This window comes from Lactuca serriola, chromosome 4 (assembly GCF_051521515.1).
Source record: "Lactuca serriola cultivar US96UC23 chromosome 4, Lser_US96UC23_V15, whole genome shotgun sequence".
Lineage (NCBI taxonomy): Eukaryota > Viridiplantae > Streptophyta > Magnoliopsida > Asterales > Asteraceae > Lactuca > Lactuca serriola.
The window spans coordinates 49,836,782-49,842,891 of NC_136411.1; positions in this window are offsets into that span (position 1 = coordinate 49,836,782).

Here is a 6,110-nt window from a genome sequence, read left to right on the forward strand (position 1 = left end):
CTGGAATCCCATGTTGTGCCACAACCTTACGGATATGAACATCTATCAATTTCTCCATAGAAATGCTCTCCTGAATGGTGATAAAATGTGCACTCTTAGTCAATCGATCAACGATGACCCAAATCAAATCCACCCCACGTGTTGTCGCGGTAACTTCAAGATGAAATACATCGTCATCTATTCCCATTTCAAAACGGGAACACCCAACGGCTCTAACGTTTCGTGCGGTCACTGATGCTTGACCATCACTTTTCTGCAATTTAAGCACCTCTCCACATACCAATCCATATCATGCTTCATGTAGGGCCACCAATAATCGAGTCGGAGGTCTTTGTACATTTTTGTCGCACCCAGATGAATAGAGAACTTCGACTTGTGCGCCCGTCCATCATAATCTGACAAGTACCTCCCAAATACGAAACTTAAAGTCTCCTATGTAGGGTCAACAATCCCTGTATATCATAATCAAAAGAGGACACCTGAACCACTATATGCTCACTCTTTCAGTGCTCCTCTTTCATAGCCTCAATCTGAGCCCCATAAATCTGCTCCAAGATCAGAGTAATCATTGTCATCCTCAAACACAAATCTTTTATAGGAGTACTAGCCATCTTGCGGCTAAGAGCAACGGTCATCATGTTGGCCTTTCCAGTGTGATAAAGGATCTCTGTCACACCCCCCGACAGAGGCAGTGAAACACATCGGTCTGCGCGACTTAGTTCATGGATACCGAGGGCGTCTTTAGAGTATATTGAATCAATATAGCTATCCTTCTTCTGACACAGCAACGCACTTTCAATGAGTATTGGAAGGAGGTGCTAAATAATTTCTTTCTTCCATTACTTGTTGTTTATCGATGTAAAATAATGTCCCATTCAATAGAAAATTATTGAATTGAAAATAATCTATTTCTCACCATTATGAGTTTAGGGCAAGCAAATTGAATATACATCACGAGTTACAACAGTAACAACATAGTAATTATATTTCACTTTAAGATTTGGATACATGATTGATACAAATAATAATAACAAGTTCATAAATTTACCTTAAAAGATAAGCTGATATAACAAAAGCTAGAAAAAAACTAGGTTGCCCGAAATCCATGAACATTTCTTCTGCTAAAGGCTAACTCAATGATCTCCTGAGAATACATTTAATTTGAGAGTCAAAACAAAGGATGGTGAGAGTTACAAGTTTTCTGCTAACCGCAGTAATGATACTCCTTTTTTTAAGTCTGAAAAGTATCACTTTTGTAGTTAAAACCATGTTTGAAAAATGCTTGATAAAAAAATAAAATATAAGTAAATCTATACTTAGTGTGTTCGATAAAGACATAAATCATAATTAAATCCATACTTCAAATGTTTCATAAACAAAGAATCATAAGTAAATTCATACTTAAAATGTTTGATAAACAAAGAAATTGAATCTGTAGTTTCTAGGTAAAGAGATCCAGTTAATGCTTATAGTGAGTCTTATAACCGAACTATGTGACTAAAGTATCCTCTACAATGCTTCATTGGACATAGTAGAAATGAATAAGACATTTATCACCCGCTTCGATAGATCGGTCGAAGTTGTAGCTATGAACCACATGTGGGGGTGTCAACCTATATAAATCTATATATACATATCTTAGCTCCGAATATTAACGGTTATAGTGGTGTAGGTATCCTAAGTATTTTTGCACTTATGTAATGAATAATGTCTCATTCATAAGGCTTTTAAATAAGGTTTATCATAAAAACCTGAGTATGATTGATAAATAAATTCATAAAAGTGTATAATACTCACTCAAAAAAGTTGAAAATCTCATGGTAGTACACACAAGTACATAAATAATTTCAATATATGAGTTTGATAACTCGTATGTGTGTGTGTAAGTATATATATATATATATAAGTTTTATAACATACATTTTCATAAAATCATGACATTTTTGTAGTAGGATAATATGTTATCTTGAATAGTTGTAGTATTTAAAAAACAACTATAACATATATACATAAAACATATTTATTACTAGTTTGTCTGTAAATAAAGTATTATTTAACAAAATAACATTTATAAACTAGTTTTTAAATTGGTAAATGTTTGTCATGAACAATTAATATATAGCACATGTATTCTATCCAAAGCGTAAAAATATTAAAAAGGGGTTGTAAACATTCACCTTAAATGCGTAAACTTGAGAACTAAGTGTGACGTTAGAGACTGCAATGTGATGCTCTTTGCGTTCAAAATAAACTATCGGGACTTTTTTGTTACCTAATTAACCAAAAGGGTTGTTTTGGTATTATTTAACAAGTATGGGGTGGTTTTGTAAATTAATTAACTATAGTTCTTGATTTTGCCAAAATCATTCAACAAGGGACTGATTGCATAACTTATTTTCAAAGCAGGGGGCTGAAGTGTATATTTTAAATCCAAGTTGGAGGTCTAGGACCAAATTTGTTAATATTTATCCATGGAGGAGCTGAACAACTTAACTTACATCTAAGTTTTGGGGAGGGACTGACTTGTAAAAACATCATAACTTCAATGTTATATTAAAATATTATAATAAGAAGTCTGAGCAGGGGCTGTTTAGTAACTTCAAACTTTCACCTGGTTCTCGTTTTCGCAGGTAAGGAAGAACACAAACACATAAAAAAAACCTTTTGTTTTCTTTGGATGGGTTACGAACGAAAATGAGAAATGATCAAATAAAATGGTGATGGTGGTCGGACTTACAATGGTAGTAGTTCGGTGGTAGTGGTGTCGCAAGCTTGGTGGTGGCCGAAGGGGTGGTCTCTGATGGGTTAGGTGCAAAAGGATATGTTGGATTAGGTGTCTAAGCTCACACATTACAAAAAATCATGACAATTTTGTAAAAGGATATGTTGGATTAGGTGTCTAAGCTCATAACTATAATTGGTATATACGTGAATTGATAGTAGCACAATCCTTTTGGGTTACCCTCAAACCTAATAATTAAATATGATAACTTTTAGAGAGAGAGGGACTGATTTATTAATTTATTATATGGTTGATAAATTAATTAGAATTCAAAATAAATAATCTGTTAATATATTATGAAAATAAAATATTAATCTAAAATAGTATTATTTAACTAATAATTAATCAGAAATTAATTAAATTTAACTTTAAGATTAATTTGATTAATTAAAAGTACATGGTCTGTTTGGTTATTTATTGAAAGTTTAGGAAATGAGCCTATGGACCTCATTAGATGAGGTGGACAAAAATCACTTGGGCAAGCCCAAGGAGTTTTCATCCAAGCCCTTGAATGAGGAGGGAATGGGTTGCTTAGTTCCCAAGCAAAGGGATTAGGGTTTCATCCTTAAACCTTTGCTTTGACACTAAGCTAACTCAGCAATATAAAGGACCATACCCTTCATATTTTCGGCACTCCTTTCCCTAAGAAGATTTGAGCGAAAATCCTACTATTCTCCTCTCTCTCTCTCTCTTTCTCTCTCTCTCTCTCTCTCCCTCCCCCCCCTCTCTCTCTCTCTTCAAAGTCCTTAGTTGCTAAGGTTCGGGTGTGAACCATCAAAGGCACGACACTTGTGGTGCTTACTGTCAAACGTTTTAAAGAAGGAATTCAAGATTGTTTGATATACCTTCAAGGTAAGTCTTCATTCTTATAAATTAGTTTTTCATAGGAAAATTATTGTAGATAGATAGTTCATAGTATGTTGCATATATGTGAAAGACATAGATCCTTATTAAGTTGCATGTGCCCTAATCATTTAATTGTTTAAATGTTATTCCGTTTAGTGCATGGTTTTGTAACCTCCATAACCCATCAAATATGTTGTCTTGACTAGTTGTATTATTTAAAAAAACTATATATATATATATATATATATATATATATATATATATATATATATATATATATACTAGTTTATTTGTAAATGAAGTATTATTAACAAAATAACATTTATAAATTAGTTTTGAAATCGTTAAATGTTTGTCATGAACAATAATTATATAATACATGTATTCTCCCCCAGAGTGTAAAAGTATTAAAAAGAGGTCGTAAACACTCACCTTAAACGCATAAAATTGAGAACTAAATGTGACGTGAGAGACCACAACGTGATGTTCTTTGCGTTCAAAATAAAGCACCGACACTATTTTTGTTACCTAATTAACCAAAAGGGTAGTTTTCGTATTATTTAACAAGTATGGGGTTGTTGTGTAAATTAATTAACTATAGGGACTGATTTTGCCAAAATCATTCAACAAGGGATTGATTTTGTTCCTTATTTCCAAAGCAAGGGGCTGAAGTGTATAGTTTAAATCCAAGTTGGAGGTTTAGGACCAGATTTTTTAACATTTATCCATAGAGAGGCTAAACAGTTTAATTTACATCAAAGTTATCTAAGTTTTGGGGAGGGGCTGACTTGTAAAAACATCACAACCTAGAGGTTATATTTAAAAATAATAATAAGAAGTTTTAGCTGGGGCTGTCTTACGAAAACCTCACAACTATAAGGTTTCTTTTAATTAATTTATAATGAACTTTAAATAGTAACTTCGAACTTTCACCTGGGGGTGTTTGAGTTTGCTTTTAAAACAACTTTTGTCTTTTAATTTTTCCAAAAAGTTAAAAAAATGGCTAAAAGATGTTTGGGTAGTGCAAAAGATCTTTTAAAATAACTTTTTGTATAGGAGGAAAAGTTGATGTTTCAAAAGTCAAAAAATCCTATCTTTTTGTGACTTTCGGGACTTTTTAACATGAAAAGATTACTTTTACCCTAAAAGCTAATATAAACACATTTTAAAGACTATATTTTAGAAAAAGTCACTAGCCAAAAATTCCTTTTACAAAAAGGACTTTTAACATCAAAAAGTAATCCCAAACACCCCCTGTTTCTCGTTTTCGCAGGTAAGGAAGAACACAAACACACAAAAAAAATATGTTTTCCTTGGTTGGGCTACGAGTGAAAACTACAAATGGTCAAATAAAGTGGTGATGGGGGTCGAACTTACAATGGATGCAGTTCGGTGGTGGTGGTGGCCAAAGGGTGGTCTCGTGGTGGCAGTGGGGTGGCGACCTTGCTACCCCATTTTCTTTCTTGTTCTGCCAGTAGCAACTCGTCGAGAGAGGGGGGGAAGGGAAGAGCTAGAGTAACAGTTTGGAGGAGGTATCTGGGTTTACTCCGATTCAAGGTGTCTCTCGACGGTTACCACAAAAACACCACCCTCGGTGGTGTTTGTTTTCTTGGTAGTGAAAGAAGAGAGGAGGCAGCAGGTAGTGGTTTTATGGTGGAGCAAGGTGGATTAAAGTTGAGAGAAATAAGAGGAAGAGATATAGAAGTTAGAGAGAGGGATGTTGGGATCGAGATGGAAAGAGATTGTTAGAGAGATGGTGAGAGAGTGAAAGAGGCACGTATGTTGCCTGGATATAGGTCAAACGTCAAAGAAAAATAAGTTGAATCTTCCTTATTTGCATCATAACATGCATGCAAGCATGTCTTTTATGTGACCCATTGATTTATCTCATACAAAAGTTGTCTCGATTTACATGACGTTAAATCCGGAGCTCGTAAAAATATTTTGCAAGTGCTTGGAAAATCTCACGGTCGCGGTGATTTCAAATATTCAAACGGAATCCGGATCCGATTTACAGATCTCCGTGAAACGACGTTCGAAGTTTCGCATCAATTGGGTTCCCATTCGTCAGTTTTGGTGAATCTGATTTCGGTCCGGACTAAAAATATTGGAATAGTAAGATCAAATACTAGACTGAAGTCTGAGTTCAGTAACGTGTTCAAAATTAGTTTAAGAGATGTGTAGCTTCCTTAAACTGAGTTGTGTAGTGTCTGGTACAAGGTAAAATCATGTATATACCTGCTTAAAACATTAAAAAAACATGCATAACTTTCTCATACGATCTCCATTTTAGATGATATTTATATACATGGAATCCTGAGAACGTGTTCTATCCAATTTTATTATGCACTGCCCCGATGTAGGTCAAATGAAAATTTTGATTTTTAGGGCATAAGATCTCATTGATTTTTGAACGGATTTCTGTTTGATAACGATGACTAACTTTTCGGGCGTTTTGAGGTATGCCGAAGGCAGTTATGAG